This window comes from Ictidomys tridecemlineatus, chromosome 2 (assembly GCF_052094955.1).
Source record: "Ictidomys tridecemlineatus isolate mIctTri1 chromosome 2, mIctTri1.hap1, whole genome shotgun sequence".
Lineage (NCBI taxonomy): Eukaryota > Metazoa > Chordata > Mammalia > Rodentia > Sciuridae > Ictidomys > Ictidomys tridecemlineatus.
Genome location: NC_135478.1, coordinates 45,502,689 through 45,517,749, shown reverse-complemented (window position 1 = coordinate 45,517,749; position 15,061 = coordinate 45,502,689). Strand labels below are relative to the sequence as shown.

The 15,061-nt window shown below is 41.4% G+C and overlaps 1 protein-coding gene across 18 annotated transcripts in view; it reads right to left on the bottom strand.

Moving 5' to 3' along the window:
- The window catches only part of Erc2 (ELKS/RAB6-interacting/CAST family member 2), an 873,922-nt gene that overhangs the window by 94,740 nt on the left and 764,121 nt on the right, over window positions 1–15,061 (bottom strand). The gene's annotated exons all lie outside the window — the stretch shown is intronic.

Genomic DNA, 15,061 nt, shown 5'->3' with positions numbered 1-15,061 from the left:
CCCCTTTTTTCCCCTCCAAGTCCCTGGGAAATTGCTGAGGGAGCATTTTGGGCCTCTTCCCCTGGTTGTTTTCATGTCTATAAGGCTATCACAGACATAATACCTCCCACTTGCCTTATGCAATTAAGGGAAATCAGATAGCTGATGAAGCCAGTATTGTCAGGGCCTCCACGTGGGGAACAAAGCAAAACCAAACAAACAGCCTTCGAAAGTCCCAGAAGTCTAAATGTTGCCCAGGGTTCTAGCTGCCTGTGCAACATGAAAGAAACCATTGTAAGGGATGGTTAAAGAAAGAGCAATACGCACATGGTCATTTTACCAAAAATGCACAATCCAAAGAAGCTTTCCTTCATGTTTCAATATTATCATATAACTCAAGTCCTGCAAACAACCTCTGACTGAATACAGAAAGAAACAAAACCCCGACTTCTAAGAAGCAGAGCAGGCAGTTATTTTAGAGACAAAGAAAGGATGTCTTTTTAACCTATGACAACACAAATTTGTTTAGGTTTTCCCTCCACTAAGTAAGTAAGCAATTAGGTTTTTTCCAATAAAAATATCCCCATGCATGTGCAAACACCAGGGGCAATCATATAATTACCCTGCCCAATCAGATTCAATTGCTGACAGTTGAGTTCCCACTGCTCATTAACTTCAGATCGCAGTGAGGTCTTTACAGAAGCCCTTTCCGTCTCCTTACAAAGGTTCCTATGATATCGGGAGCAGCCCCGGCACTACCTCATACAGGCTAATCATCCCCAAATCACCAGGGCCAAGGCCGGCCTACTCTGGCTTCCCTCTGAAAAAATAAAAAGAGAAATGCGAAGACACGTTGGCTTAAAGGCCCTCGGTTCATTTGGGGATCTCACTTCTAAATATAATAGTAACCTTTCACCCCCACACTTTAAGTGCCGTAATTACGTAATTAAAACCAATTATGTCATTTAACAGAGACTTTTTCAAGCCAATTACCTCAATCATTGACCTCAGAAGATTTCCCACACTGACCTGCAACAATGAGGATTGGGATAAATTTAGACACTGGCTTCCGAAGGCTGGCACGGACTAGTTGGTCTAGATTCTTCTAGACCCTAGAAGCTGAAGTTAATTCATTTGGTTCTAATAACAATACAATCCTTCCAATATGCTAAGGCCATTGATTTTTTCATACCCACCAGGATAGTAATCTCCATGTTGTAGACGAAAAAGAGGAGGCAGGGAGAATTATAAACTTATCTCAAGTTATGCAGCTAGTTAGCTGCAATGCTAGAGCTTGAGAACCAAAGTTTTCTACTGTAAAAACCTCTGTTTCTCAGAGGCAAGTTGTGTATGCATACGTGAGTTTGCCTGTGTGCACGTGTGTATTGTGTTTATTCTCCTCCCATTTTAATTATCTTACTCCAATTCCCCTGTGTCACATCTGTATCACATGAAGTTTCATTCCAGTTCAAGGGTATGCTGTAACAAAAGCCACAGCCAATCATTTCCTGGAATTGGTACTGGGATGAGCATATAATCCTATCCAATCCAAAGATACACGCTGAGCCTTTGCTGAGAATTATGGGAAAGGGTCTCACTCTTCTGTGTTTGCCTGTGACAAGGGGTAGGCTCTGGCAGTTAAGCTGCCATCTTGCCACCAGCAAAGGAATGAGGGAGAACGAACCGAGAGATGTGGAGAGAGAGATTGGTTCCAGGAAACAATCCCTTCCTAACTCCTGGTTGCTTCATGTTGAAAGTATGGGTTAGTACAAAAGTATGCTAGAGAAAATATAAAGATTTGTTACCACCTAAGTTTTGGCAGACTTGATCACAGGGAACAAAACTGATTGAGCATGGCTGTGAGCAGCAATCTTGCCTCCTGCTCACAACATAGTTAAATGCCTCCAATTTTCAAGTTATTTAAAGAACATAGCATTTTATGGGCAGGAGGAAGCACTTTAATCTGCAAAATGATTTTTATCACAAACTAAACATCCTTGTAACTTTTTGGTCCTCCACTTTAGTCAAAGTTGTCTTTCCTTGGAGCTGAGACAGCTGTTGGAGCTGAGAGGATCTCCCTCGACCTTGCACTTTGCCCTGCTCAATGGTATTCTTGTACTCTCCAATTCCTGGATCCATGTGGGATGTAAAAGCTCAGGATACTTGCATTCATTGAAATGGAGCATTCTCTCTCTCTCTCTCTCTCTCTCTCTCTCTCTCTCTCTCCTCACTGGCTTTTAGGGAAAGAAAAACAAACAAGAATAAACAAATAAATAAAAGCAAGAATCCTTTTAAGGGCAGGTTTCAACCTTGGCATTATTGACGTTTGGGACCACATCATTGTTTGCTGTGAGGACAGCCTTGTGCACTGTAGGATGTATGACATCATTTCTGGCCTCTACCTACTAGATGCCAGAAGCACTAATTTCTTCAGTTTGGGACAAAGAAAAAAATGTTTGTAGACATTGCCAGATGTCGCCAGGTGGGGGTCAGGATAACTTCTAGTTGAGAACCACTGCTTTAATAGAATGTTTGAGCTATTCATTGGGTCTTCCTTACGGCACCTGTGAAAATGTGATCCCTGTAGTATATCCATGTCTTGTACCTGAAGTGTGAAAGTGAGGGAACCATCACTTTCTTTAGAACAAAAACTATGTAAAGTATCCCCTAACAAGAGCTGACAAGAAAAGAAACAAAAACCAAAAAACTCAAGATGGCAACACTGTTGACTATCACAGCTATGAAACCACTGAAATTGGCTCTTCCATTAAGGACCAAGGTGGAGGAAAAATGTATCAGACACAAATAATTTTACCTAAAAAACCAGCAAGAGAAAAAGGATGTAGAGAAGAAAAATTAGAAACAAAGAGTAAGGGAACAAAGAAAAATTAAATACAAAGAACTCACTGCAGTGAGTTTCAAAGTGGGTATTTGGTTCCTTGCTTCTACAGGAAAAGAAAATGAAACCTTAAGGCTATTGTTATCTTTTCTAGATTCAAGTGTAGCCCAAAACATGAAAGAGGCCCAGCTCAACAGAAACCACCCCTCCAGCAAAAACCAAAACTCAGCCACTTGGTAGAAAAAAGTAAAAAATAGTAACGCTTCACTGATTTGGACAAATGTGGGTGCAGACATTTAAGATAAGCAAAATTAATGGGTCTGTAGCATATTTTTTAAGGAAAGGCATTTACTTTCCCTGCAATGCCAGGCATAACCAAGATTGGCGTAGCAGAAGTCCTTCCTTCAAAGAATCTGAATGAGAATAGACAATTCACTGAATTAGCATCTGACTTGTTTGGCTGGGGAGAAGGGCTTTGAATTAGTTCTTCCCAAGGAGGGCGATTAGTTGTACCTTCACACTGCAGCCAGCCCAGGGATTCCAGAATGGTGGGTTTCCAAAAGACTTTGCTTTAAGGCACAGACTTCTGCCTCAAAGGTCCTGAGTTCTGACCTGATCTTCTGACTAGAAGATCCATGTTGGTGTGTGTGTGTATATGTGTGTGAAAACTGGGCTTTGTTGGGGCTTCCTGGTATGAAAATATTTGGATTCTATGGTTGTCTAGCTACAAGTTCTAATGCCTTGGGGGTGAAGAGGTGTAAGGGAGGTCAGGTTCCCAGAGATGAGACATCCTGCTTCCTCCTTTCCCAGGTGCCTCCCCTCTGGCTATCAGCTTACTCCTGCTGTCCCATTCTTCTGGCCCCACATTCTCCACCTGCCTGTGCATCTCTCTAGTGAAACCAGGCTGCTTAGGGAGTGGCATGTCTCAACTGGGGAAAGAATGGGAATAAAGGGATCTCTGAGGGGCCTTGGCTTTCTTTTCATTGTTCTTGTAGGCATGTTGGCTTTTCTTTTGGTAAAGAGCTAACATGTAGAACAAATAGAAAAACAGAAGTGCTTGTCCTGAGGTTCTAGCCACAGTGACTCTTGTGAGTTGCATAAACAACTCTTCTTTCTTAAACCTGGAGCTAGACCTCAAACCTTGATAAATGAAGAGATTCTCAGGGCACGCTCTTCCTATGAGTCGGCATCCCCAACCCACACTCTCAACCGAAATTCTTCATCCAGCCAATGGGTATTTCTCGGAATATCTGGGTATGTCAACAAAGACAGAAGAACAGCCCATGTCCCCTTTCCAACTGGCACTGGAACCACAGAAGGAGTTGTGTATGTTTTGCTGGAAGTGCCTCCTGACTGAGTCTACCACGCTGGCATGTCAACACCTTGTTTGACCAAAAAGTTAGTCGAGGTAGGAAAATGGCTCTGCTTAGCAGGCCTGTGCCTGTATTTCTATAAACAAACCAAACCAAACCAAGGTTCTACATACATGACAAAACAAGTACTGCCTTCCCCATGTCCTTTTAGCAAGAAAAGGAGGAGATCTCACTGGGGTGGCAGGAGTCCCAAGAGGTTGCCCTCACAGTCAAAAACTAAAGATTTTTTAAAAACAGCAACTCTGTGCTTTGGCCTGGGATAAGCCTTATTTCCAACACAAGGAAAAATATTTTAACAGTGTTTAGAATCTCAGTTAAGGTAGAACTTGGCATCCAGAGACGAGCTTTGCTAGGCTCAGAAATTTTATGCAAAATTTGATGCAGGTGCTTACATGCTTTCTTCTGAGGAGAAGATGAATGGTTTCCATCATATTTTGAAATTGGTCTGACTCAGAATCAAAAATTAAGCCAGCTACCCCTTAATTTTTTTAAACAGTTTTTTCCCCAAGGAATCATTTATTAAGTTCACCTATTTTAAATATAAAGTTCAACAATTTTGAGTAAATTTATAGAAATGCAAAACTATCGCCACAAGCCAGTTTTAGAACATCTCCATCATCCTCCAAAAGGTCCTGTGACTATTTACAAAAGGCTTCTGTTAATTTTTACAATGAAAGTTCTAGGGTTGAAAGAAGATTCTGTCTGCTTTTTTCCCTTCCCAGGCATTCTCCCAAGAATTATTTGTTGGGTATCTGAAATTCAAATATAACGAGGTGTCCTATGTTTGTTTTTTGGTTGTTAGTGGTGGCATGGGAAATTGGAGGGCCTTGCGTGTGCTACAAGCACCCTGCCACTGTGCTATGCCCCAGCCGTTCCTATATTTGTTAAATCTAGCAACCCTAATCTAACACCAAGGCAGAATTAAGAAGTAAATAAACACTCACACCTAGAAAGAAATGTACTGGTTTGGAGCATTATAAATAAACGTGTATTATTTTACTAAATCTGAACCATCTCAGTTCTAAGATGGATAGAACCTGGTTCCAGTTAGAATTCAGGCTGAAAACTAAAGCTGCAGAAACTACCTAAACAATTCACAACCCAATTGCTGTTTTACAAGCAAGCCTGGAACCTCAGGCATTCATAGGATTATATGCTACATTTGCCTTGAAAGGTTAAAGTGGATGTAATTGTTAACCTTGCAACTCACAATCATAACTGGAAATGTGACTTTTAGGGGCACAGATTATAGGGCAAAATCATTCTTAACCCTTTTGTGGGGGGGTGTTACAAATTCCTTTGAGAGGATTTGATAAAATTATGGATCTTCTCTGTAGAAAAATGTGCACATACATATCACACCCTTTTGCAGAGAATTGTTTTTTGAGGAGGGGAAAGGTTTCATTGATTCTGTGACAGTGTTCATGAACCATTCAAGGAACCGAGAGACTAGGCAAATTGACTAAAACCATTGTGAAGTCTTATACAGAGTTTTCCTTTCCTCTCGGAGGAGTGGTGAAGAAACTTGGTAAAGCAAGATGGCAGGGGCAGGGTGCTCCCAATCCTCCATGGTGGGGTGGGGGTAACCTCCCTTGATTCCTTGGACCTCGTGTTTCAATGTCTATGAAATGAACACATCAGTCTGTTTTCACAGGTTAAGTCTCATGGATCTAGCAGAAAAGTATCTGGGGAGGGCTCTTTTAACTTCTAGAGAATTGCACATGATTTTATATTTATCAATAACAACAACAATAAAAAAGTGTTAAAAACACTGGATTCATGGTGACTGAAGTCAACAAAGCACTCTGAGTTCTAAGTCATTTGATGATCTGATCTTAGATTCTTCAGATCAAAGGTTGGGAGACAGCTGAGAAGGACTTGGACACTTCTCTTTGAGTCCAAGAAAAAAACACTTAGCAGGGACAGGAGAGAAAGTGACCCCAGCCTTGACCACTCTCCCATTCTTCGGCATTTTTTTTTCCTTTTAGCTGTTCTCTCTCCCTTTCTATAGAAAACTGTCTACAAATATGGCCACAACCTTGCCCAAAATGCCACCCACTTTTCCTCTTTCTCTGACCTATTTAAAAAAAAAAATCCCTCAATTTTGTGACTTTAATTTTCTTTTGGGTAACAAAATTTCCCAATAATCTATTATATCATTATATCCAGTTACACCAACCATAATTTCCCAAGTGGAAAAAGGATAGGTATATACAGCACTGAGCTTTATAGGTGAGGTGTCTTTTGTGCCTTAAAGCCACCTATAAATTAGGTCCTGGTATTATCATCTCCATTTTTTTTTCAGAAGAAAAAAACAAAGGGAAGAAAAGTGATTTAAACAAATTTACCCACCTAGCCAATGACAAAGAAGGATTTCAGATCACGAACCTTACATTCATACTGTGTAGAGAGATTAATCAAACAATCCACAACTAAGAGAGCAAATAATATATGACTTAGCCATTCATTTTCTCTCAAAAACCATCTACCACTTTAAGACAGTTTATTATTATGCCCAATGACATGAACCATGAAACTATTTTGAATGTTTATTTGATACTTACTCATGTCTAAGCAAATCTATGTTCACAGTTATCATGTCAAAGGAAAATAAATAATTTAGTTTTAGGTTTTATCTTATCCATCCTTGGTCCTTGAAACAGCATGAGAAAAGCCAACACTCTGTTCTTTCTGGATGTCCTAGGACATTAGGAACCTGCTGAGAAGAGCATGCTGGGAAGTAATGTTCTGCACTTTTGTGTTAAGACTTAAAAAAAAATACAGAGCTGTGTAAATCACAGACAAAGTTGACAAATTTCACGGCTTAGTCATGGTTAACATATCAGATTACATGGTTTGACAGAGATTAACAACAAAATCATATTAGAGTTACAACTATTAGTAGATTCTTAGATATTTGGTAAAGAAACTCCAAGCTCTCCAAACTCCTCTACTCGTGGCTCACCACTCTCACCCTCTGTGAGAGGTTGCAGACCCTCCACAAATCCCTGCAGAGCAAATGGGCTCTCCCAGGGTCCTCAGAATCACCTCCTAGTTACGGCAGGCCTAGGGGCCCCAGGGAAAGGTCTTAGCCTCCATGGACTGAAGCTAAACCGTTTAGCTTTTATAACCCAATTCATAAAACAGTAGAGAGAAAAAAACACACTCCAATTCCACATAACCTAGAATTTTGCCCTAACACAGAATACACTAAAGAGAAGAATGAGTTATCATTTTGAGAACTATGATATTTTAGGTAATAGTAAGTTTTCCTGTCTTTATGAGGAGGTAATTCAGCAGACGCCTTGTTGTTAGAAGTGGCATGCAAGCAGGGACTTCAAAAAGCCTGCTGCCTGCCTGCCCAGCCATTTGGCCCCAGGGCTATGCATATCCTCTTTCTGGTAAGAGGCCGGCTTGCCTGTCAACTTTGCATAAAAGACAGCCAATTTGTCAGCCATTTGCTTTAATTCCCTTTCCCAGTCTTCCCAATGATAAACTCTGTATACCTTCTGGTCTTCAATATCATATATCTGACTGGAGGATGGAAATTCACTCTGGTCCCAGGAGGGTTTCCTTCCCTGCCGTCCTCCTGGGTCTTATAGGATGTCCTTAATCAGAACCACATTACTCAGCTAGAGGAAGTCCCTGTGCAGATGCTGGCAAGACACTAGGGCAAATTAGTTTCAGAACGTGGAAGGTCAGATTGGGAATAAAAGCAGCAGTTATCTATTGTGTTTTCTTTAGTTGAAAGAATTAAGGCAGAGTGCCGAGCTCTTAAGAAACCAAGATTTGGATAAGTAGCAGCCACTTAGGAAAGGAGTTCAATGGTCGGTTGTGGAAACACAAAGTTCTTACATTCCAGGTATTTATTCAGGACGTGAGCAAGGATTTTTTGCATTTTATACACATTGGCTTTTATATTTCAGTAGCACCCTCAATGGACAAAATAAAAATAGCTACGCTTTGTAAAAAAAAAAAAAATAGAATTGTCCCTTAACTGTGTATGTTTATACATAAATTTATATACATATGTTAGACAAATAAGGCATATTTTAATAATAACAAAAGGTACCATTTTCTCTCCCGTTCTTAAATGCAATGGTAAATATTTTCCAAAACTGTTTCATTTATCTTTAAACAAGCTAGTATGGTAGAAACTATCTTTGTCCCTATTTTATAGCTAGAAAAAAAAAAAAGAAAAAAAAAAAGCCAAGGTTGACCTGAGCCACCAAGTTAGACATAGAGACTACAAGTTGAACTTAGGAGAGCCTGACTCCTCAGCCTGTGTTTAAACCACTGAAGTATATCAGGGATGGAAATGTGCACCATTTCCCTCAACAGGAGAGCCCATGCTGAAAAAATTCCCTGGAAGGAGTGGGGATGAGGAGCCCTGTCACGTCCCTAAGGTGTGAGTGGGAAGGGGTGGGCATGGATCTAACCCTGTACCTCCCTCCCAGGAGAGCATCCTTCAAGGTACTAGGCAGAGGAAGAAAAGGGTTAAAAAAGAAAGGGTTGTTGTAGAAAGCTAAGACCCGTTTCTTTCATAAATTTTTCCCAGGACCAGCCTGGCTTGGGAGACTGAGAATCAGAGCAATCAGGGTACTTAGTGGAAATCTAGCCCTACCTGTTTCAAACTGACAGACTTCCCTGCTCACCTGTGGGCTCTCCCTAGAGACAGGGCAACGAACATTCGAACATTCGCAGGGCGCCCTTACATTCACTAACACTGTGGGGCAGCTAACAATTACAGAAGGAATGAACTTTTTCATCAAACGCCCTTCCATAAAACCATTTCCCAGGAAATGGAACACAGCATGGAGCTGGCCGACTGCAATTTTCCACCAACAATGAGCATCGTGGGGCACAGGTACTATATTTAAACGATTTTCCTCCAGCTTTTTGGCAAGGCTGTTTCTCAAGGAGACTTACTCAGAGTTGGGCTGAGGTCTCATTCCCCTCCTCCGGCAGGATAGGAATGTTTAATATGGCCCTGTCTCTTCAACACCCATGTGTAAAACGCCAATAAACAAGCCAGCAAAGACCTACAGGCCTAATTGCCTTTTAACTCCGCCAAGATGATAAACTCCCAGAGCAAGGAAGGAAAGACTCCCAGGGATTTAACAAGTTTATCTGCCTGCCACTTGAACATTTTCTGTCTGCCTACACTTCAGTGAATTCACCAATAAAAGGATAAAAGGGTCCCGAACCTCAGACCCTTCAAATGACCAAGAAGGACCAAATTCAAAATGCATGACCTGCAAAAATTAACCCATTAAACAAGCTTTGTTTTAGGTGTTTGTAAGAACTGGAGCTAGGAAAGCAGGGCCTTCCACTGGTTTCTAGAACTGGTCATTTCCCTTTCATTGATTAAAGACATAGAGCTTCACCTACATGGAAGAAAACTATTCTCACCCTGACACTGACAGGAGGGAAGCCATGCCCACCATGATGATGGGGGACGGTGGGAGTGACCGTGGATACAAGTTGTGAACATCATGTTCACTTCTTGTTTTACATGTTGATTGCTTTTGCGGGTTTGCACCCTGCCACCCAGGAGAAATTAGGCTCTGTGCCTATTTAATAGGCAAAGCAAAGCAAAACACAACCAAAGGACATGGGACCAGATGCAGAGAGGAGGTGCCATTCAAGATGGGAAGTGGGGAGAGATGAGCAAAACCTCTCTAGGAGGGGGTTTCACAACATTTATCAATATCAATGTCCAACTTCTTTTTAGGAATGTATTCTAAAGAAAGTTTTGAATACATGAATAAAGGTTAATAAACATAGGAACTTCAACATTCTAATAGGGCACACTTAAAAATAATGAAATGTTCACTGCTAAGGAAAGGCTAAAAAGTAAAGGTGATGTGGTAGCTATATAGTAATATGGAAAGGTGTCCAACATATGTTAGGTTCAAAAAGCAGGTTATAAAAACATTTATTGTATGATGCCATTCTTTTTAAAAGAATGAAATGTCAACATTTCTAGATAGTAGACTAGAGGGGATTTTTTTTTTTTTTTCCCTGCAGTCTCTTTTTTCTGGTGCTGGACTTTGAACCCAGGGCCTCATGTACACTGGGCTAGTGCTCTACCACTGAGTTAGTTACAACCCCAGCCCCAAGACTTTTGAATTATTTGAAAAATTTAATAGTAATTTTTAATAATAACCAGATCTTTAGAAAGCAATTAAAACACTAAAGCAAAATAAATTAACAAACAAACAAACAAACAAAACACCCACCACTATCACCACTCCTCTGATTGACAGGAAGAGAGTCACATCTGAAATAACATTAGAGAAAGAGCCAGCTTACCTCTCTCAGACATGAGTAAGGGACACTAAAGGACTGATGTTGGATAACAGGCAACTTTGGTTCAATGTACTCTCTAGTGGGATAAGAACTGAAGGACAAGGCCAAGAGAGGGCTCAAAAACCCCAGTAGGTATACTTCCCAGGTTTCTCCTGTTTCTCTTTTCCCTTAAATCAGGGTGCAGATGCCACAGGCTTCTCCACCAAGATGACCTGTTCCACTTAATCAAGCAAGAGCCGCTCTAGAGCCGGGCGTCTGCCAACTGAAAAACCTGGAGCACTATTTTTCTATTAAAAGCGTGTCCATGTTTTTCTTATTGGAACCTGGAAACTGGACAAATTCTGAAGGAATCGAAAGGAATTTCTTTAGAAAAGAATTCTGTTAACACCAAAAGCTTCCCTAAGCACTACCCAAAGCAAATGCTAGGTTGCATTAGGCTGAAATGTAAAAGCAGGGTTCCAACCCCCAAAACGATGTGTCCTTCACACCGGGCTTTGTGTACATCAGAGATCATGCATTTGTACACTGATCCCTGCACATTTCTGCTTCTCCCTGCTTTGTAATTTCATAATCAGTTCCAGATTTCCCATTTCTTCCACATTGTAAGGCACACAGTTCCGGATTAGCTAAGGGGCTACATTTTAAGTGTGGAGTATGGTGGAAAGGACGATAAAAATAAAAACCAAAGTGAAGTTTTGTTTCATTTCTACTGTTCTACCGATAAGCAACAAATGGACGACCCATCTTGAAAACCATCTGGACCTCGAAACTGGTAGAACATGGACACTTATAAAAGTTTCATGTGTAAAACAGACATTTGGTTAGAAGACCCCTTTACCAACAAATGGAGCTAGGGGAAGTGAAAAGTAATCCTAAGTGCAATAATACATCAGTGTTTTAGGTATGCCTGCCAAAGCAGTATAATGCTGCTCTCAAAATGCAGAACTCTGTCCCTAGATTACAAAACAGAGCAAACTGAAAGATGGGGTTAATCTAGGATAAACTTCATCTCTCGAGTTCAAAGACAAGTGGCCTCTCTCTATGGGTTTCAATCAGAGCTTTCTTTGAAGAATTGCTCTCAAATTCATTAAAGAAATTTCACTGACTTTACAGTGGTTGGCATTAAATAGATAACCTGAGCTCTTCATTGCTCTGCAAAATGACCGTTCACCTTTGAAGCTCTGCAAATTGGGATTAGGCTGGCTGCCTGCCTTTTACCTTGAAGATGACTTGAGTCCATTGATCGGTGAATCCCTGTACAATCAGCTGGTTGATCAATGATATTAAATTCATCTGTGTAATGTGTCTCTTTTAAAACACGCCTCCCTTTGTGGATTGGATTGTTTACTCTCAGTGCAGTCATACTGCTCAATATTAACACTTCTCCTCCCATAAAAGAAATTCAGGAAGTGAACCAAGTTATAAAGTCCAAGTTTAATTGTTGGATTTTTAATTAAAAGATAGGTGGAGTTCTTAGTACATAAGTTCATTTTAAAACTCTGTCTTGAATTTTACCTAATTCCAGCACAGGCTAGTACCAGAGTCCCATCAGAGCCTGCAGCGCTCTCTGGAGCCCTATCTACTCCCTTTCACAATGACTCTGCACATTCCAAAGAAGACTGGGCATAAACACACGCTTTCACCCTCTCCCCTCACTGTCTGCTTCCTCCGCACCCCATAATCTAAACCATCTCTTTTTCGCAGGTATATGGTCTTGGATTTGTCACGGTGGACGCGAGACTTTACAAGGCCAATAAAATGACAGCTGCAGAGAGGGGACTGGGTGGCTCTTACCGACTCTGCAATACCACTGCCTTTAACTCCCAGGGATCAGGAACTTGAAAGCACTCTGATTCACTTAGCTCTGTGTCTGTCATAAAGTTAAGACTAATCAGATTTTCCCCAACTTATAGCCTTATCTCAAATCCTCCAGCTTCGCCTATGCAGACTTAACTGATGGACGATGTGATTATGCTTTCTCAGGTCATAAATTCAGATATTTATAACATAACTGTTGTCATTTAGGTCAATTAAGATGCTGTTACTGACTCGGTTCAACCACCTATGGGGCTCGTCAAATACCCTGACAGTGGTTTATGACCCTTGATGGTGATTTTATCTTATAGGTATATGAAAGATAGCTGCAATGTGAGAATGGCCAGGAGGCCTTGGAAGCATTGCCCCCGTCATGATCATCCATACCCTGTTTCCACTCTGTTCCCTTCCTTAGCCACAAAAATCAGGATTTGACTCTAAAACCTCCCCTAGGATTGGTGTCTTTGATCATCTTTTCTGCTCCAAGGACCTAAGATATCTCTTGTGATACTCTATAATTTAAATATAGATATATATTTAATATGTATACCATGTCCCTGAAGATGAGTGGGTTTACTTTTTTATTTTTCACGTAGGGAAAACGTTCCCTCATACAAAACAGGGGGACAAAAAAGAATGGAATCTATTGGGGGATTCCATCCACTAAGGTTAGAGCTTTTCCTTTTTCTTTGAAAAATAGCACTTTCTGTGGCACATTCTTCCAATAGGACCCCCACTATATACCAGGCACTGGGCTAGGCCAAGGAAATAGCTGAAGGAAGCCTCAGCTGGCCAGACACACAGACATGTTAATAATCACAATGCAAAGTGTTAACAGGTTCCAGGAAAGTCATGGACACAAATTCTGAAAGCATTAAAAAGTAGCTTTCCCACTTTTTGCAGGGAGGAGAGGTGATCAGGAAAGTTTCCTTAGGGGGGAAAAATACCTAGTTTGATCCTTAGAAAGTACAAGGAGACAACTAGGCTAATTGGGGGAGAACAGTATTTTTAGCAGAAAAAGCAAGCATAAAGATGTGAACTTGAGGAGGTCGAAAGATGTGCAGAAACTGCCAAGCAGGTCACTGCTCCATGTCCCTGATGAGTGGAGAGTTGAGACCACCATAGAAAGCAAGATCCTGTAGGGCTTTGTGTTCATGTGACATAAACTATTATCTTTCTTGTTTAAAGCAGACCTGGTACAATGGCACACTCTTCACAAAGCCAAATGGACGTAATTGGGTAAGATCCATTTTTCCCACACCCAAATCTGTTTTCTTCATGCTTCATCCACAACTGACCCTGTCAAATCGGCCACCCTCCACTCCTCTGTCATCTAACTTGACAAACATAACTCTTTGAAACTCTGGTCACACTTCCCTTGGTACAGAACGCTTTGCTTTTGGTTATCAAAACAATACTATTTGTAGAAGTAGGTAAAGCATCCACAACTCTACCTGGTAAACAGGTGCCAAGTGCTGACTCCACAGGAGACACTGTCCAGGGGAGGAGTCAGGGTGTGGTGGAGAGGCGTGGCTCCAGCAGGCACTGTGATTTTGAGGTACACAGTGACACACTCTGGGTCTTCAAATTTAATGGTCTTTAATCAGTTCGTTTTCCTGTCCCTGCCCGACCACCCCATTTCCGATAATGAAAATACAGTTTCCTGTGATACCACCCCCTCAAAAAAAAAAAAAAAAAATCTTCCAGGCAAAAGAAAGAAGGTAGCATAGGAACTGTACCATATCACTTGAAAATCTGCAGTATGGGAAAATGTATGCCACAAGCTACCAGTAATTTCTCCAGATTTGCTGCTTAAATGTGCTATGGAGACTCAGGGTGAGAAAATGATAGTGTTTGGCCAGGTGTGGTGATACACACCTGTAATCCCAGCCACCTGGGAGGCTGAAGCAGGAAGATCGAAAGTTCAAGGCCAGCCTGGGCAACTTAGTGAGACCCTATCTCAAAATAAGGGATGGGGATGAAGCTCATGGTAGAGTACCCCTAGGTTCAATCCCTGGTGTCTCTCTCTCTCTCTCTCTCTCTCTCTCTCTCTCTCTCTCTCTCACACACACACACACACACACACACACACACACACACACACATGCACACCCAAAAAAGGTGACAGTGTTAACCCAGGCACTCAGAAGTTCCCCCAGTGGATCAAACTGTACCTTATGAAAGTGTTTGCGGCTGTTAAAAATTTTAAATATTCAGCTTTGTTTGTTTATACTCTACCTTGTTCCAAACAGGATTAAGCCTTTAATACCAAACAGAAGAGTCTTGGGATACTGAGGAGGGGGAAGTGGGCTGGAGTTACATCCACCAGCAGTTGTCAGGCTGGTTCTGAATGGGACATGGACAGTGACTGCTCGTGCATATGCAAAAAGCTTTGCTAAAATGGAATATTCTGATTTAACACACAGCTCCCCTGCTGCTGGGCACCAACAAAGGAGCTGAGAACCCATCACTGGGAGGAAGTCTGGGATCTGTGAGCTTTTTACCAGCTGAACAAAATTCAAATAAAGTGTTTGTTTTCTCTCATTTGTCCTCCATGCCAAGGCACATATTTCATTCTCTGTGACCCTGGGATGGTGGGAATTGGCCGAGCGCGGCACAGAGGCACAGGTCCCTCTGACTCTCCACTTGGGCCGGTCAGCAAAGCTTTCCGTTCTCCTCATCTGAAAAAGTACCTAATAGGGGTCTTTATGTTAGAGGCGTGTTGTGAAAATGACAAGAATTA